General features: G+C 36.3%; 1 non-coding gene and 1 pseudogene across 1 annotated transcript; both read right to left on the bottom strand.

The window, feature by feature from the left end:
- Window positions 1–4,604: 4,604 nt before the first annotated feature.
- Window positions 4,605–4,741, bottom strand: LOC127870511 (U2 spliceosomal RNA; annotated as a pseudogene).
- An 8,930-nt stretch (window positions 4,742–13,671) lies between these two features.
- Window positions 13,672–13,864, bottom strand: LOC127870509 (U2 spliceosomal RNA). The gene has a single exon (XR_008044858.1). It is a non-coding gene; the product is annotated as a U2 spliceosomal RNA (small nuclear RNA).
- Between the last annotated feature and the right edge of the window lie 6,929 nt (window positions 13,865–20,793).

Raw genomic sequence — 20,793 nt, forward strand, 5'->3', positions numbered from 1 at the left:
AGAAGAGCAAAGATATAAGCCAAGTGATTTAGTGCGTTGTTATTTGTGTATTTATTCTATGTATGTGATATGTTGCTTTGTTAATTTGCGTGCGTATGTGAGCGTGCGTCATGTAATTGCGGATTGCGCCAGTAAAGTGAAAGTGAAAGCATCAGGCTCGTGAAAGCAAAAGGAAAGTAGAAGTGGATGTGGAAAGTAGTTCGAAGCGGATTTCGTATTGTGTTTTGAGTGATTTGTTATTGAGCGGTGATGATTAGCGCAAGAGATAGATGAATGTATGTTGTGTGCACTGTAATGTAGCGTCGCTGCACTTGCGAAGAGACTCAGAGTTGCTGTGTATGCGGACTATGTTGTGGGCATGCGCGTGTGGGCATGCGCGTATGGCTGGTTAATTATGGTAATTTTAACATTTTGCGAGGGATTCCGGAAATAGTTATGGTAATAACTACACATTTTGCCGGGGATTCCGGAAATAGTCGCTGCATCACGATTGGCTGATTTATGGTGAAAACACACTAAGATTTTTGCTTCAAGTGGTGATTGTCGAAAGTAGTGCCTATTTGTAAAGAGTTCTCTTTCTCTTCTGGATGAAAAGCCATTTCGCGATCGCGCCCATTCCTTTAGTGGTTATCAACTGTTTCCTAAGTGTGTCTGCAACATGTATTTAATTGGCAGCGACGTTGACAGACGAGAGTTTGTGGTGCATTTATTGAAGTGAAGGGATTTTGTCGAAATCTCACTGCCGAATCCCCGAGTTCGCTCGCTTGCATTTGGGCGAATGGGATTTTCTTAGAAGCTGCGTGATATGCGTTTCTGATTGCATCTTTCGGAATAAGATCGATTGATCTTTAAAACTGATACTAGCCTTGCGCACTCTGATGCAAAGAAAAGGCAGGACCATAAACGTCGGCCGTTCCATATTTGGGAATTAGATGCATTGTCAACTAAGTAATATACTCTTGACCAGTCAGGCGACCCCAAATCGTATACTGACCGAAGCCGCATACAGTTTGAGGCTGCCTGGCTGGTCACTATTGGGTTTTCTCATTTACCCAGAGAGTACTGAACATTTTGTCCTGGGTATCAATCAGTGTATAATCAACGATTTTAATAGCAATCAATGTCGGTTGCTCTTTTAAAGTGATAGTATGGGCATCTAACAGTGTATAGGTGTCTATCGCAACCGTTGTTTATTTTTTGGTGTTTTCACTTCATACACATGTATATTTGTTAATGCAGTATCAACATACTAAAACAACATCCCGGAAAGTGAAAAAAAATGCATTTGAATAACAACCGTACTTTGTGAATCTCAATTAAGTTTTAGTGCAGATTCGTTCATACGACACAAAGACACTCTTTTGTTTTACGGATCATTTCGGCTTAGAGGACTGGGTGAGTCATGTAAAATATCGAATATAATTTATATACTTTTTTTATAAACAACTGGTAGCAAGATGAGTTGCAGATACTTGGTCTATTACCATATTTTAACTAACTCTTTTGACCAGTTAATTCTTTTCAGCTCAATTCATCAGTGAAAAATGCCCATAATATCACTTTAAAGAACACACTGATAATGTCGTCGTCAGAGATTCGAAACTAACGACCGCGTTGTATAACATCGGGCCAATGGAAACCATTCGGCAAACCTATTTTGCTTTTCGAGTTAAAACTCGAAACACCTGCATTAGATATGAGTCGCATAGTGTGCGTAAAGCGTCGTCCCAGATTAGCGTGTGCATTAAGCCATGTTTCCTATCATGCGACCCTCGTATATCTATATATCAGCTGTCAAGAAATCCTTATCAGTAAGCACTGCATCAGCACAATTCATTTGAAAGACAAAATGAGCCTCGCTCTGGGAAAACACATGTGCATGTCCTTTCAGCGCTGTGGTTGGTATACACGCTTCTCACCAAGGCGATCCGGCTTCATTTCCAGACTCAGTTGTTGGCATGATGCGAGTGATTTAGTTTCTTAACTATATTGTAAACGTTTGTTTTATAATGCAGAACTGTTGGATAGAATTAAGAACATGATATTGAAGCGATAGATGCGGAATGTTATGTCCGTAACATTTAAAACATAAATAAATAATTTATTTAATTAAAAAAAAATAACGTTGAAATAAAATAAACAGATGTTAAATTCTATATGCCTATGACCACGCTGATCACGAATTCGTTGGAATTTTTAAGATATCTACAGCCGTTCAAAAGGTATCAATTTTTTAAAACTAAATCAAAAAATACACATGTATCATATAATACAAAAAAAAATATATTTTTGTTTTAATAAAACATAAACAGTTTATAGTGTTGTTTAAAGGTTTAAAAAAAAAATGAAAAAAAAAGAAAAAAGAAAAAAGTTATAATCAAAACATATTTTGCATTAAGCACCCTTTTCATAGACCGTCCCATTTACGTGCACAATTGAAATACGCTCTCTCGCTCTCTCGTTCGCTCCATCGAAATTAAACAATAAGATAGTGAAATCTATATGAATTTGACTCGCTGAATCCGAATCCGTTGTTAATTTTGCGACATCTTGATCCGAAAAAGAATTATTGAGTTTAAATGGTAAAATTCGATAAGAATGCAGCACACTTTTAACAGAAGCTCAAAATCCAGTATACCTTAAAATCCAGTTAAATAAAACAATCAGATAGTCCAATCGATGTGATTTTGTCTACCTGAACCCGATTCCGGTGCTACTTTTCCGATATATTGAACCGTTAAAGAATTATTGATGTTAAATGGTGCCGTTCGATAAGAATGCAGCAACCTTTTAAAGTAACATTACTACTCAAAATCAACGAAAATTTCGTACACTATTTCGTAAAATAAACTTAATCAATTAAAAATCAGTGTTCCTTGTGGCAATTGCCGAACTTTCAGCGCCAGGTATGGTAAAATAGATGTCTGTAGATACCAAACTGCTCGTTTTTATTATTGTTTTGCATATTTAATTCCAGTTTAATTTCCCGCAACGATATCTATTCATACGACACATGAACACTAACATGGTGTTCGTGTGTCGTATGAATAGATATATTCGCGGGAATAATGCCTTAAAAGAAAAGAATACATTTTAAATAGATGCAACTAATCACTCATTTAGTCACTCAGTCAGTCACTCACTCAATCACTCACTCCCTCACTTACAGTCAGTCACTTACTCAGTCAGTCACTCAATCACACAGTCACTCACTCAGTCCATCAGTCATTTAGTTTTTCGGATCAAGACTTTGGTATTAATTATCGGATACAGTTAGCCCTTCAATAATAGTGTAAGTTCGTTCGCACTTTTGTGTTTGAAAAGTCTTTTCGCTTAGCTCAAGGCAATATTGATAACAACAAGTGAGTGTCTGTAATTTTAATACACTGATGTGTGTATTAATTTTCATATTTTCAGTATAACCATATCGAGTGTCGAAATAATACGCTAATATTTCTTAAAAACAATTCAAATATTCTGTCCTTAGTTATTTAATAAGGCATTCGCAGAGGATTCTCGTTACATACCAGTCGTGATATTTTAATCTATATAAACTAATAATTGTAAAAAAATACGGTTTTAATTGTAAAAAAATACGGTATTATAGAACTTTTCTTTTTTCGTCAATCGCGGTTGACGGTCCCTTTAAATGACCACCATCAGAAAACGGCGCTTCGCGTGTATCGTCCGTCTCCAAACCTCAAATGTAAGGGTCACACTTTAAGTTTAAATAAAAGTTAAATGTAACCATAAACAGCTTGCCTTTTTATAACAATGGATTTGTGGGAAAAAGGTTGCCATTATTATGCGTTGTCAGTCGCTATAAAACGTGGTCAGTCATTATAAGGCATTGACAGTCGCTATAATACATGGTCAGCCGTTATAAGAAATTGTCAGTAGCTATAAAATGTTGTCAGTCATTATTCGGCGCTGTCAGTCGCTATAACGCGTTGTCAACCAGTATAAGGCGCTGTCAGTCGCTATAACACGTTGTCAACCAGTATAAGGCGCTGTCAGTCTTTATAACACGTTGTCAACCAGTATAAGGCGCTGTCAGTCGCTATAACACGTTGTCAACCAGTATAAGGCGCTGTCAGTCGCTATAACACGTTGTCAACCAGTATAAGGCGCTGTCATTCGCTATAACACGTTGTCAACCAGTATAAGGCGCTGTCAGTCGCCATAACACGTTGTCAACCAGTATAAGGCGCTGTCAGTCGCTATAACACGTTGTCAACCAGTATAAGGCGCTGTCAGTCGTTATAACACGTTGTCAACCAGTATAAGGCGCTGTCAGTCGATATAACACGTTGTTAACCAGTATAAGGCGCTGTCAGTCGCTATAACACGTTGTCAACCAGTATAAGGCGCTGTCCATCGCTATAACACGTTGTCAACCAGTATAAGGCGCTGTCAGTCTTTATAACACGTTGTCAACCAGTATAAGGCGCTGTCAGTCTTTATAACACGTTGTCAACCAGTATAAGGCGCTGTCAGTCTTTATAACACGTTGTCAACCAGTATAAGGCGCTGTCAGTCTTTATAACACGTTGTCAACCAGTATAAGGCGCTGTTACATAAGGCGTGGTTTATTATTGGTTTTGGTTAAGTGGGCCGATCCCGGAGGTACTGCAATACCGGGCCAACCCGTGACGAAAGCGGAGCAAGCCCCTGACATCTCATCTGTGTCAAAAAATCAGACTTTAGCATGATCAATGTTTTATAACCTCTGGGCAAATATAGATCAGGCCTTTTTTGGGCCAATTTAAAAGCCATTATTTGGTTTATATTCCCTATGGCAAAAAGTATCTTTTTTTTACCAAATTGAAGATTAAAATTCCCAATTGATGCTTAGAAAAAAAAAGTAATGAAATAACAACAGGTTTACTTCTAATTATTAGCCCTAGATTAACCCATTTATGCCTAGTGTTATCTTCTGACCTTAACAGTTAGATGAGTCAATTTTCTATTAATGGGACTTCTGGTATTTTTTTTCCCTAATTTTATAATATTTCTTCAGGGTTGGCACGAAAAACCCGCCCCCGGGAAAACCCGGTTTTTCCCGCCCCGGGCAATACTCTGAAAGTGGGGCAATACTGGGCAATACTATTTTTTATTCATTAAACATGCAGTTGTAATTGTTTTTTATCATCCCTACTTCTCTGCTAGCCTCTATTGTAAAGAAAAATCCCCAAATAGAATCTCTAGGTTTCATGTTTGTGCAGATTACAAAAGAATTACAATAACAGTCATTAAACTTTAAAGTCAGAATTGATAATGAGTGATCATTGAAGAATTTTTTTTTTTAATTGAAACACAATTAACAGAAATCTGTCACTTACTGTAGCAATCAAAGCATGTTTTCACAGTTAATGGGAGGGCCCTAATTGGCACTTATCTGTGTACCTTTTATGGCCCCTAATAAACAGTTAGAGGGCCTTTGTCTGGCCCTAATAGGCCCAATGTTTATCTAAGCGGCCCAGTGTTATTGTTAGTTGAACAAACTGTGTGAGTGTCATAAATGATGACATAAAACTGTGTCAATAATTTAAAACACTAAATTGGGGCACGAGTCTTAATGCAACATGAGATCAACAAAATTATTTGAATGATAACAAAAAGATAGATTACATGTATAATCCATCATAACTCTACCCATTTCCCTTTACCTTCATAAAAACCATTCTGTTACATATCATATCATATTTTTAGAAAAATAATGTAAGTGAGTTCATGAAATGTCAATCAGATAAAACACAGATACCAAGTTATACCCAGTATTGTCCATAAAGACCAAGACCATTAAATTGACTTTCATTAATGTAAAAATAAGAAAGTATTATTAGGATTCCAAACTTTCCACATGATGTAGTTGGTTAAAATGTAACAATTAGTTTCTAATTATTAATAATTAATGGATATGTTTGTATACAGACTAATAATTATATAAGTTATATAATTGTGTAATATCTTTATTACCCAGTTAAGCCCATCCAAAACAAACACAAAATGAATTGCACTTTTTTGCAGAAAAAAAGTAATTATTAATTTGCATCCACATGAAGTAGAAGTTAACAGTGTAAATAATAGAATAGAATTGCTAAAATTAATAGTTATTTTCTGTATGTACTAAATCATTATTAGGCATAAATGGGTTAATATAGCAGTACAGTATGTTTACAATCAGTAAGAATTATTGAATATACCCTCATTTAAACTTAAAATCATCAACATTTAAGTAAACCCTTTCTTCCCAATTTTGTCCAAAATTACACTTAAAATTCCCATTCCCAGGGGTATGGGTCATATTCCCAAAATGACATAAAAAAGCCCTGTAGAAAGCAACAAAGTTTAATCTATTGTATAAAGATAAGCATTACTTACCGGTACTGATTTGGGTTTGGTTTTTGTTGAAAAAGTTTGTGTTGGTTGAACAGTGTGGCTTGCTGGGTCAGTAGATGAAGTTGTTGGCTACAAAATACAAATAGAGTCTTAACAAGTTTCACGAAAAGCTGTCTGTAAATGTCTGCAGAAGAGTCCTGAAAAATGTTTGAATGTAAAATAAAAATGAATTACTTAAAATGAGCTAATTCTCATAACTGCACATTGTTTATCTGGATCAAACCAATTACATCAATTATACTTGATTTAATTATTTAATCCCTTTTACAATTTATTGATTCAACTTTGAAATACTGTACTTCTATTCTATTAACTTTCAGATAGCAATTAGGATCTGCTGTTTCAATACAACATTAAGCTTCGTAGTGTAATACAGAAAATATCCTCATCAATATCAATTTCTTCTTTCGTCAATTGGTTTTAAAGGTCATCTGCTGCAACACACAAAAATGTGTCTGCTAGAAAAAAAGAGTTAAAAAAAATGTAACAAAAACCAGAAAAACCATTCTAACATAATTCAATACGTCAGTGCAACACTAACCCAAGTGCTCTTGAATTCAACAGAACTTGGGTTATTGTCAATATGAGCACTTTCTCCTTTTATCACAATGATTTCTACCCTACCCAACCAATTTCTAATCTTTTTTTAATTTGTAATGGAAAATTAAGAAATTGGTTGGGTAGGGAAGAAATCATTGTGATAAAAGGAGAATTTTCCATTACAAATTTATTTGTCATCTTCAAATTAAAATAATTTTTTATTTTTTTTTGAATGCTTTCAAATAGCCTATCAACTAGTCAAACATATTCTAATCAACATTGGTTGGATAACTGATTATGAATTCATTATTTCTGTACATCTATCAAATGAATGATTCATGAAACAAGTTATCCTGCAAGTTTGTCACATCAGTTATCATTGCAATTTAAACAAGAGCACCACATATTGTGTGCGAATGCTTTGCTGTGGGTGCAGGTCAAAGTGACCTTGACCTTTGGCCTAGTGACCATAAATGGGCATGGCATGAAGAAGAAATGAAGGTGCAGATACATATCAAGTAACACAGTTGTAGGTGGAAGAACTTTGATTTTAAAGGCAATGTTCAAATGTGTGACAAATTATTAAGATTTTAGCATTATGTGGACGACGAGCTGGCTATGACAACATCTCGGGTTTCCTCCGATAACAGCCAAGCTAATAAAACAGATAAGTGATAATTAATCCATTTGGGTACCAACTATCACATACATCTAAAATACATGTCCAATCAATTATTATAAATAAAAGAAGGGTGAACGTCTCAGGGCTACATAGGGCAACAGTTCAAGGGGGAAATGACCTGATACTGTCTCAAATCATCACAATTATCTTTAACTAGATTTGAATAATTCTTCTCCAAATACATGGCATTGAAAACAATTTGACAAAATCTATCAGCAAAATCTTCTTAAAATGCTTTATTATATTCTCTGGCAGAGTGAGCTATCTATATGAGAAATGGGGTTAAACGTTTCATAAATGCCCTACACATACAGTACAATCAAAGTGAGTTTACCTTTTGTGGAGAAGCAGTTCTTAGTCTTTTTATCTTCCTTGGAGTAGGTACCGGACTCCGTAATTTCTTGGCGAGATAGGTGGTACCCCCTGTCGCTCCTTTTAATCGTTCCAGTGCTTCTTGCTTCGCAACTGAAGATTTGGCCATGGAAACAAGCATCCACGAACATGATTCACAGAGGAAGCGTTGATTTTTTGAATCGGGTGTTATTTGCACAGTAAATTCTTCTTCGATTATGTCTTGTCGATCTTTTTAAGTTTTGCACTTGCTCCCAAACTTCTCCGACCGTAAGATTTCTTCTGTTTTGAAAATTCCTTCCCGCAATTGCAACATTTTGTTAGATCTAAATTCATTTTCAAATAATATTTTCTCAAACGTCGGCCATCTTGTAAAAAGCTCTGTTCCGGCGTTTAAAGTGATTACTCTGGTACATGCAAAAACGGCGGGGTACCATCGCGGGCTTTTTCTTTGTTATGTAAACATCGTAGTAGGATTACCTTATATGGCATAGCTCCTCCTACATTTCTTTTTCAAATCTCGCGAGATCACGCGGTAACTGTCATGGCCGAAATTTGATCGAGTTTTTATTGGGAAATCTAATTTTCGATAAAAGTATGTTTTATCTCGTTAACTGTTTATTTTTTTCGTCTGGGAATGAATACAAATTGTTTTCTTGGGTGATCCTTACTCTAATTGCCGGAGAAAATGTTATTTTATAGATTTTGATTTTGATCCATTGCTTCTATCGTCTCGACTTGTAACTCGAAACGTAGTGTTAACGGAGAGCAGAGTGAGAGTTACATTATTGCAACTAGAACATCGTGGGCTCGACTCTTTGAAAGTTTCACATGTTTGTGTCTACGTACCAAATACTCCGTTCAGTTGTATTCACCTGGTAAATGGTCATTTAACAATTTGGTGTGCATTATACATTGATACAAAGCTATTCTGACTGCTAACTTGCGAGAAATTCATTGTGTCTTTCCTCAATTGGCCATATTTGGCGCGCGCTTGTTGTTGTTGCTGTAGGGCTATGTACTACTATGTTGAAAGGGCTGTTGTCGACATAGCGAATAGCGCGTATGAGGGGCATTTGATGGCACTGCTTTTTGAGAAGAGCAAAGATATAAGCCAAGTGATTTAGTGCGTTGTTATTTGTGTATTTATTCTATGTATGTGATATGTTGCTTTGTTAATTTGCGTGCGTATGTGAGCGTGCGTCATGTAATTGCGGATTGCGCCAGTAAAGTGAAAGTGAAAGCATCAGGCTCGTGAAAGCAAAAGGAAAGTAGAAGTGGATGTGGAAAGTAGTTCGAAGCGGATTTCGTATTGTGTTTTGAGTGATTTGTTATTGAGCGGTGATGATTAGCGCAAGAGATAGATGAATGTATGTTGTGTGCACTGTAATGTAGCGTCGCTGCACTTGCGAAGAGACTCAGAGTTGCTGTGTATGCGGACTATGTTGTGGGCATGCGCGTGTGGGCATGCGCGTATGGCTGGTTAATTATGGTAATTTTAACATTTTGCGAGGGATTCCGGAAATAGTTATGGTAATAACTACACATTTTGCCGGGGATTCCGGAAATAGTCGCTGCATCACGATTGGCTGATTTATGGTGAAAACACACTAAGATTTTTGCTTCAAGTGGTGATTGTCGAAAGTAGTGCCTATTTGTAAAGAGTTCTCTTTCTCTTCTGGATGAAAAGCCATTTCGCGATCGCGCCCATTCCTTTAGTGGTTATCAACTGTTTCCTAAGTGTGTCTGCAACATGTATTTCATTGGCAGCGACGTTGACAGACGAGAGTTTGTGGTGCATTTATTGAAGTGAAGGGATTTTGTCGAAATCTCACTGCCGAATCCCCGAGTTCGCTCGCTTGCATTTGGGCGAATGGGATTTTCTTAGAAGCTGCGTGATATGCGTTTCTGATTGCATCTTTCGGAATAAGATCGATTGATCTTTAAAACTGATACTAGCCTTGCGCACTCTGATGCAAAGAAAAGGCAGGACCATAAACGTCGGCCGTTCCATATTTGGGAATTAGATGCATTGTCAACTAAGTAATATACTCTTGACCAGTCAGGCAACCCCAAATCGTATACTGACCGAAGCCGCATACAGTTTGAGGCTGCCTGGCTGGTCACTATTGGGTTTTCTCATTTACCCAGAGAGTACTGAACATTTTGTCCTGGGTATCAATCAGTGTATAATCAACGATTTTAATAGCAATCAATGTCGGTTGCCCTTTTAAAGTGATAGTATGGGCATCTAACAGTGTATAGGTGTCTATCGCAACCGTTGTTTATTTTTTGGTGTTTTCACTTCATACACATGTATATTTGTTAATGCAGTATCAACATACTAAAACAACATCCCGGAAAGTGAAAAATAATGCATTTGAATAACAACCGTACTTTGTGAATCTCAATTAAGTTTTAGTGCAGATTCGTTCATACGACACAAAGACACTCTTTTGTTTTACGGATCATTTCGGCTTAGAGGACTGGGTGAGTCATGTAAAATATCGAATATAATTTATATACTTTTTTTATAAACAACTGGTAGCAAGATGAGTTGCAGATACTTGGTCTGCTACCACATTTTAACTAACTCTTTTGACCAGTTAATTCTTTTCAGCTCAATTCATCAGTGAAAAATGCCCATAATATCACTTTAAAGAACACACTGATAATGTCGTCGTCAGAGATTCGAAACTAACGACCGCGTTGTATAACATCGGGCGAATGGAAACCATTCGGCAAACCTATTTTGCGTTTCGAGTTAAAACTCGAAACACCTGCATTAGATATGAGTCGCATAGTGTGCGTAAAGCGTCGTCCCAGATTAGCGTGTGCATTAAGCCATGTTTCCTATCATGCGACCCTCGTATATCTATATATCAGCTGTCCAGAAATCCTTATCAGTAAGCACTGCATCAGCACAATTCATTTGAAAGACAAAATGAGCCTCGCTCTGGGAAAACACATGTGCATGTCCTTTCAGCGCTGTGGTTGGTATACACGCTTCTCACCAAGGCGATCCGGCTTCATTTCCAGACTCAGTTGTTGGCATGATGCGAGTGATTTAGTTTCTTAACTATATTGTAAACGTTTGTTTTATAATGCAGAACTTTTGGATAGAATTAAGAACATGATATTGAAGCGATAGATGCGGAATGTTATGTCCGTAACATTTAAAACATAAATAAATAATTTATTTAATTAAAAAAAAATAACGTTGAAATAAAATAAACAAATGTTAAATTCTATATGCCTATGACCACGCTGATCACGAATTCGTTGGAATTTTTAAGATATCTACAGCCGTTCAAAAGGTATCAATTTTTTAAAAATAAATCAAAAAATACACATGTATCATATAATACAAAAAAAATATATTTTTGTTTTAATAAAACATAAACAGTTTATAGTGTTGTTTAAAGGTTTAAAAAAAATGAAAAAAAAAGAAAAAAGAAAAAAGTTATAATCAAAACATATTTTGCATTAAGCACCCTTTTCATAGACCGTCCCATTTACGTGCACAATTGAAATACGCTCTCTCGCTCTCTCGTTCGCTCCATCGAAATTAAACAATAAGATAGTGAAATCTATATGAATTTGACTCGCTGAATCCGAATCCGTTGTTAATTTTGCGACATCTTGATCCGAAAAAGAATTATTGAGTTTAAATGGTAAAATTCGATAAGAATGCAGCACACTTTTAACAGAAGCTCAAAATCCAGTATACCTTAAAATCCAGTTAAATAAAACAATCAGATAGTCCAATCGATGTGATTTTGTCTACCTGAACCCGATTCCGGTGCTACTTTTCCGATATATTGAACCGTTAAAGAATTATTGATGTTAAATGGTGCCGTTCGATAAGAATGCAGCAACCTTTTAAAGTAACATTACTACTCAAAATCAACGAAAATTTCGTACACTATTTCGTAAAATAAACTTAATCAATTAAAAATCAGTGTTCCTTGTGGCAATTGCCGAACTTTCAGCGCCAGGTATGGTAAAATAGATGTCTGTAGATACCAAACTGCTCGTTTTTATTATTGTTTTGCATATTTAATTCCAGTTTAATTTCCCGCAACGATATCTATTCATACGACACATGAACACTAACATGGTGTTCGTGTGTCGTATGAATAGATATATTCGCGGGAATAATGCCTTAAAAGAAAAGAATACATTTTAAATAGATGCAACTAATCACTCATTTAGTCACTCAGTCAGTCACTCACTCAATCACTCACTCCCTCACTTACAGTCAGTCACTTACTCAGTCAGTCACTCAATCACACAGTCACTCACTCAGTCCATCAGTCATTTAGTTTTTCGGATCAAGACTTTGGTATTAATTATCGGATACAGTTAGCCCTTCAATAATAGTGTAAGTTCGTTCGCACTTTTGTGTTTGAAAAGTCTTTTCGCTTAGCTCAAGGCAATATTGATAACAACAAGTGAGTGTCTGTAATTTTAATACACTGATGTGTGTATTAATTTTCATATTTTCAGTATAACCATGTCGAGTGTCGAAATAATACGCTAATATTTCTTAAAAACAATTCAAATATTCTGTCCTTAGTTATTTAATAAGGCATTCGCAGAGGATTCTCGTTACATACCAGTCGTGATATTTTAATCTTTATAAACTAATAATTGTAAAAAAATACGGTTTTAATTGTAAAAAAATACGGTATTATAGAACTTTTCTTTTTTCGTCAATCGCGGTTGACGGTCCCTTTAAATGACCACCATCAGAAAACGGCGCTTCGCGTGTATCGTCCGTCTCCAAACCTCAAATGTAAGGGTCACACTTTAAGTTTAAATAAAAGTTAAATGTAACCATAAACAGCTTGCCTTTTTATAACAATGGATTTGTGGGAAAAAGGTTGCCATTATTATGCGTTGTCAGTCGCTATAAAACGTGGTCAGTCATTATAAGGCATTGACAGTCGCTATAATACATGGTCAGCCGTTATAAGAAATTGTCAGTAGCTATAAAATGTTGTCAGTCATTATTCGGCGCTGTCAGTCGCTATAACGCGTTGTCAACCAGTATAAGGCGCTGTCAGTCGCTATAACACGTTGTCAACCAGTATAAGGCGCTGTCAGTCTTTATAACACGTTGTCAACCAGTATAAGGCGCTGTCAGTCGCTATAACACGTTGTCAACCAGTATAAGGCGCTGTCAGTCGCTATAACACGTTGTCAACCAGTATAAGGCGCTGTCATTCGCTATAACACGTTGTCAACCAGTATAAGGCGCTGTCAGTCGCCATAACACGTTGTCAACCAGTATAAGGCGCTGTCAGTCGCTATAACACGTTGTCAACCAGTATAAGGCGCTGTCAGTCGTTATAACACGTTGTCAACCAGTATAAGGCGCTGTCAGTCGATATAACACGTTGTTAACCAGTATAAGGCGCTGTCAGTCGCTATAACACGTTGTCAACCAGTATAAGGCGCTGTCCATCGCTATAACACGTTGTCAACCAGTATAAGGCGCTGTCAGTCTTTATAACACGTTGTCAACCAGTATAAGGCGCTGTCAGTCTTTATAACACGTTGTCAACCAGTATAAGGCGCTGTCAGTCTTTATAACACGTTGTCAACCAGTATAAGGCGCTGTCAGTCTTTATAACACGTTGTCAACCAGTATAAGGCGCTGTTACATAAGGCGTGGTTTATTATTGGTTTTGGTTAAGTGGGCCGATCCCGGAGGTACTGCAATACCGGGCCAACCCGTGACGAAAGCGGAGCAAGCCCCTGACATCTCATCTGTGTCAAAAAATCAGTTTAATATCGAGGTCCCCCAATGGGGAACGTATCAGATATTAAGCTGATAAGAACAGATACTACACTTTGATCTTAGCCAAAAGGCCGAGAAGCGATACCGTCGTCAATCCTGGAAATACATCATCCAATATGAAGGTGGTTGCTGTGATAGAAAATGATATCCTTGACACAGGCCCGGATCTAGAACGATTGAATGCATCAATCTGGTTTGCCTTTGATAGTGCGGATTATAGAATCTTATACTCTCGGGACCTACGGTCCCTCTAAAATGGCCACCTGGTGACACAGAATGTTCGCTTCGCGAACTGCCGTCTTCGGCCTCGGGACAACATCAGAAGCGTCATCGGTAGAAGCATATTAAAGCGTAAATCGCTCATTGCCTGCGTATTCGGTGCGGAATACAGCACAAACCAAATAAAAACCGCACAATAAAACCATTTGTTAAATTAGTATTGTCAATAATGATCGAAGCCATTAGATTAACTTTAAAACCGTATAACATATTTATAAATATTATACTATTTACACTATGTATAGAATATAGTACATGTAATATAAATAATAGCCATAACTAGATATATTGTTCATAATAGCCATCGGTATTGATAGCTGTGTACGTGTATTACACATGAACACACTCCGGGTCCTTACATAACGCAGCCTTGGGCGCGGAAGGACCTAATACACTTCAAAATGCAAATACATGGTGTCATTAGCGGGTACACAGGCTAGGCTGGAGCTACGCTGGTGGCATTTGGCATAAGATCGGTTTTTGCACGACGCGGGTCATTTAATTTCTTAGTGTCGCCCCATATTAGCATGTGTAGTCCGTTTATGGATTGGGCGTTTTGTGCACAGGTCAATCAGGGACAAAGGCGTAAGCGTTCTTGAGTTATCATCCGGAAACCGTTTAACTATTTCGGGTCATCGTGACCTTTGATCTAGTGACCTCAAAATAAATAGGGGTCATCTGCGAGTCATGATCAATCTACCCATGAAGTTTCATGATCCTAGGCATATGCGTTCTTGAGTTATCATCCGTAAACCATTTTACTATTTCGGGTCTCCGTGACCTTGACCTTTGACCTCAAAATCAATAGGGGTCATCTGCAAGTCATGATCAATCTACCTACGAAGTTTCATGATCCTAGGTGTATGCGTTCTTGTGTTATCATCCAGAAACCATTTTACTATTTCGGGTCACCGTGACCTTGACCTTTGACCTAAAAATCAATAGGGGTCATCTGCGAGTCATGATCAATGTACCTATAAAGTTTCATGATCCTAGCCCCAAGCGTTCTTGAGTTATCATCCGGAAACCACCTGGTGGACGGACCGAACGACAGACCGACATGTGCAAAGCAATATACCCCCTCTTCTTCGAAGGGGGGCATAATAATAAACACTGTGTATAAATTGTTGAACCTGTTGCGGCAGGGTGGTTTTTATTTGGAAGATCAACCTCTTATGTTTGAAGAACACGTGTTGTGTGTCTACTTCTGCCCGTTGATTGAACAATATCATGTTCGTACGAATTAATACAAGTAATCAAGTTCCGGTCTGAAGGCACAAACAGCCATGAAAGCGAGCATCTGATATTTTGTATTTTGTTGAAAACTTAGCAAAACATTCTGTATTTTGTTGAACATATGACATATAATTGTTATTTACAGTCCCTTTTAACATTCCTGTTCTCGAATTATGTAGAAGATCTTCCTAAAAAAAAAATAGAAAACGAGGCTTACGACGTGGAAGCTGGCATTACCTATATTGAAGTATAAGTATAGGCGAATTAAATTTTCAATAAAACAACACAATTTTGTCTAATGTGTCTTATGACGTTTCACAGAAGAAGTCATTAGTAAATGCGTACTGTGCGGAGCAAGTGTATGATCAAATGAAAATAATAATATCCTCTTCAATAACTACCAGTAGATCTATAGTATATACCCGGTATTCATTTTCGAACTGTTTTACTTTCACATTTACATACACTGTTTTCCTTGCTGTTATTTACTTCGTTACAATAGCGATATTAAAGAACATTTATTGTGTTCCAATATATAGTACTGCAGGATGTTGACTAGATTTCACTTTGTATTGGATCATTTTGTCTTTGCCCAAGTGCAGTTGCTAAACTTGTCTCAAGATTTCATGAAGTCCGTGTCATAATCGTCTAGACAGTAATTCCTGGATTAACGCACTTACTTGTATGATAACATGAGTAATACGCAATTGCCAAGCGGCAAACTAAAATTAGGATCCACTATACTTAACCCTTTGCATGCTGGAAAATTTGTCGTCTGCTAAAATGTCGTCTGATGAATTTCTAAAATTAGCATTTTCTTCAATTTTTTTCAAATAATACTATCCGATTAGCAAACAGTTTGGATCCTGATGAGACGCCACATTTTGTGGCGTCTCATCTGGATCCAAACTGTTTGCAAAGGCCTTCACAATTCGGTTCCAGCACTGAAAGAGTTAATCTGGTTATAAAAAGGCCATATGTTCATAATGGATTATGGTCCGATAATTGATTAGAGATGGTTTGGCAGCAATACGTCTACTTTCAGTCTCACTGAAGAAACGCTGGTGTAGTGTTTCTTATTAGCGGTCAAGGTCAGACAGTGATCCCAGCTTTAATCACATTTTGTGTTTCATGTTCTAATGTTTTTTTTGTTTTTTTTTTTCTGTTAGGCAGATTGTCATTTGCCTTAAATAAGGGATTTTTTGTTGATAATAAGGCGTTCTCTCCTGATAATGTTTTCTTAATTTTATATCAGTGATTTTCCACCAATTTTTTACAGCCGAATACAGGATGTTTCCCCTAGCAAAATACAACTTTCCTAAAACTAATTTCTCCCCTAGCACTTAGATTAAATTAATTCCAAATACCTACTTTTTCATAATCACAAAAGCTTTATCTAATCATCTGTTGGATGCAAATATATGATGTTTCACCATGTACATGAAATTCATATGAATATATACCTTATTAACATTTGTAGTATCTGTTTTGTTGATTATCAGCTACAAATTTTCCTTCTGAGAGCCACATGTTGTTTTGAAAATAAATCAAGAACTCTACAGTTGCAGACATATTTCCCACAAACACTGGCAACAGGGCCTTGGCATCGAATAACTCGATTCAGGTCAAAACAATCCAATAAAGGTCATTACAATTCAGTCATTACAACAAGTGTTGGAATCGGATCTAAAACTCATATTGAATTTTAAAAACACAAATAATAACGGGCATATAATAATAAAATTCTTACCTGTTTGATGAAATTTACTTAATAAATGACAATGTTATACTCTGGACACAGACGGGGTGGAAACAATCGAACTTGTTTAGACATTTGAGCTATAAGTGTGACCTTGACCTTGGAGGTGGAGATCTGGTTTTTTAGCATGACACATCATCTATTGATGGGAAACAGTTGTAGACAATTTAATGAAATTGGCTTAATAAATGACAAAGCTTTGCTCCGAACAAAAACGGGAAGGACGGACGGTCACGATTCAGAAAGGTTTAAAGCATTTTTTTTTAACCGAGATTGAGATTAATCAAGTCGGATCGACAAGTGTAACCACCTGTGATATAGTGCAATTTGGAGCTTATGCGTTAAGACTAAATAAAAGCCGACATATCAATTAATCTTATTTAAGAACGGATAACTAATGTTCTTGAATATTTTTCATCTAACAATTATTTATATCCTACATTAGAAAAACCTTAGCCAATTTGTTGTTGAAAATAAAATTAATTGATATTGCAAGTCAAATTTAAATAAAAAAGCTTTTTTTAATGTTAATGGTATGTTTGTTTCAGACGAAATAAACGTTACAGTAGCTAGTCTTCGAGATTTAGATATTGACGCCAATGTGGAAGTGAAGTGTAATTATTGATAGTATAAGTACTTTTAGAATTTCATTCAATCAATCCATGCGTTTCTGTATAAAATATTCCATATTTTTAATTACTCGTTTAATTATGTTGTTTATATGCTCTCCCCTCCGTCTGTTCTCATCCCATCCTTTCATTGAACTAGTTTGTTAAAGGTTCACTGCAAAGTACGAAGTGATGCGCTGGGAACATTATTTAAGAGTTGCTCTTGTTAATTTTAAATATAACAGGTATATAATATATATTGATGATATGTTATTTCGTTTGTTTTACTTGAGATGGATGCCTAAACAAGAAGCATTCGATAAACTAAGGTTTGTTGACCAATTCGGTTTTAGTGCGATATTTAGAACGCTTGAGTTACGCATCGCGACATGAAAACATGTAAAATCACATCAGCCATACCGGATGAATCAGATGGTATATCACGTAAGATTAAAGTTGGAGGACTTAAATCGATGATAAAGGCGCTTCGAAAAAAGAAGTTGAAACAAACAGAATCAAGATCTTATTAAAGCCCTTAGAACAATAATATTTAGATAACCGGGGTGGGAACACAAAACGTCCCACAGTAATGGTATCTGCGAAAAGTAAACTTCCAAGCCTTTATTTCAACATCTTAAGTCAAGTTAATTGTGAACGCACTGAAGTAAGAATTCTTAAATCCTCTCGTTTACATATTATGCTGAAAAGATTGTGTCTGCAAAGACATCTTGGGAGAAGAAACGCCAGCAACGATTGATACAAACTCTCTTCAAATCGTTGCACGTTAATATTGAAATAAAAGAGGTTTAGATGGCATAACATTCTGTAACGCAAACGATACTGATAAACTCTCGTGAACTCTGTGCAAATTCAGACAAAATTCTCCCGTCCGTTTAAACACATTACATACATAGTTTAAATCAACAGAAGCAATACTAATCTATGCTTAGAGAACTTTTGAGTAAATGCGTGCAAGACATTGCCACATTTCAACGAAACATTGCGATTTACTTTTAAATAAGTTAATATACAGTTGAAACCCTCTAAACCTCTCTATACCTGAATCTTCTCTAAACTGGACAAAATGTCCGGTCCTATTTTTTCCCCAATAAAATCATGCGTAAAATATCTCCCTATGACCGGAATCACCTAAATTCCGAATATCGGTCATTCTTTGGATCCAAATTGGGTTTTCTAAACGTTATGATACCTTTCAAACCAGTCAGGACCGGTTAATTGCACCTTGCGGAGTAAAGACTCGTGAAATTAACATAGGTGTTCGAAAAATTTGCAAACTGTAAAATCGCAAAACAATTGAAAAGAGACTTGGTTTGTGATGTACATATTGATCAATAAAAGTGATACTACTGATTATAACTACTGATAACAAACATAGGGTTATTAATGTGTTTTGTTTTTGATGTAGGAAGCTGTTCTAAATTTAGAAAACTTAAATGCAATTTTATTTTGAATTGTTTATTTCAATTCAATTAATTATCTAGTTAAGTGTCATACAAAATGATGATTTGCATAGTCCTTGAAGCAGTTGCATTTGGATATTAATTTTGATTATTAAATTGGCAATTTAGGTAACTAAGACTAAAAATGTGTGTGTTTTTCCACATTAGGCTATGTAATTGACGTTCTGAAAGTAGAAAAAAAATAATTTCCTCTCTAAACCGGAATCCTCTCTTAACCGGAATTTCCTCTCGGCTCCGGGGATGTCCGGTCTAAAGGGTTTGCACTGTTTCATTATCAGCAAGTCAACGCTGAAGTTTTCGACATAGGTACATTACGTTTGTATAATTATCGTACTTCGCTTGCATAATTATTGTAATATGTATAATTAAAAGATGTATTTCAAGATGCATAAGAGGTTCAAGTTTTGTATTGATTCTTTGGATATGAAATTCAATCATATGTGAATAGAGTGGAAAACTATCGTTGTTTTGTGTTCATTATACCTTCGTCACTAACATTTGAGTTTGTACTCCCTTCAAATTTTTTTATGTTGACACATTCTTACGCTTGTTTATAATGATTGCATTAGAAAATTTCGACTTCATATTTTGCAATAGAATTAAGTGCTGAGTTAGATTTTGCTTAAATATAAAACCGTCAACAATTATATTCCATAAGATTTTGTAGCATGATTTGTTTTATGAGATGGTTTGTATTATCATTAAAGGTTAATTCTTATTTATGAGGATTGTTTTGAAATTATACCGGTTTAATACCCCGACACATTACCATGCAAAGGTTTTCCCAGGTTTTATCTTTTTTGTTTATGAGGGAGGTGTAGTTTTAGTTGTGAGCGCTGGCTCACGACTAAGGTAGAGAGGAAGTTTTGCAAGTCAGTCTGCTTTAGCTACGCTAGGAACGATAACGGCAAGTCTACTATGCTAGGAACGATAACCACTGCCTGTCTCCAATACCTGCAGTAAATTTATGCAGACGACGAATGCTAGGAGCGTCTGCTCTACAATTGCAGTGTGTGTATTTAATCATTAGTGTTAACCAGCTTGTAAGACGACATTTGCCAGTCGAGTGTTTATCATTTAAATCTGTACATATTGGTTGCTTTCAGGGAGCTTAATGCATGTCAAATAAGATTAGCCTGTGCACACTGAGCAGACTGTGCAATGCGCACAAGCTAATCAAGGACGACACTTTCTGATTTTATGTTTTTTTTCGTTTAAAGACAGTCTCTGGTACTGGGATGACAATAAATGCATATGCATCAGCACTGTTTTCCCAAAATGAAGCTTAAATTATCTTTTTATTAATGATTTGAAAAAAATCCACATCTCAACCTGTGCTTTATTCAAAACATATGTATCGGGTGTCAAGTAGGTGAAAAGGGTATTTGAATGCTTTCGTCAGGTACAATTGAGCTACCCACTCGGTTATGTAATTTGAACGAAAATCAATATTGTCTTTGTTCGATCGCCGCCGCTGTCGACATAAATAATTATGGAACGCTGTGTCGCTCATATGTCGTCGTTGATCGTGCTGTTTTGTAAAGAAGTTTCTAATCATGCCTTCTTCCATAAATAGTATGCTATGTCAAATACTCGTATTATAATATGAATGTACCTTAATTACGAGTAGATAAACATTTCCAAAGAAT

The sequence above is a fragment of the Dreissena polymorpha genome, chromosome 2 (genome assembly GCF_020536995.1).
Source record: "Dreissena polymorpha isolate Duluth1 chromosome 2, UMN_Dpol_1.0, whole genome shotgun sequence".
Taxonomy (NCBI): domain Eukaryota; kingdom Metazoa; phylum Mollusca; class Bivalvia; order Myida; family Dreissenidae; genus Dreissena; species Dreissena polymorpha.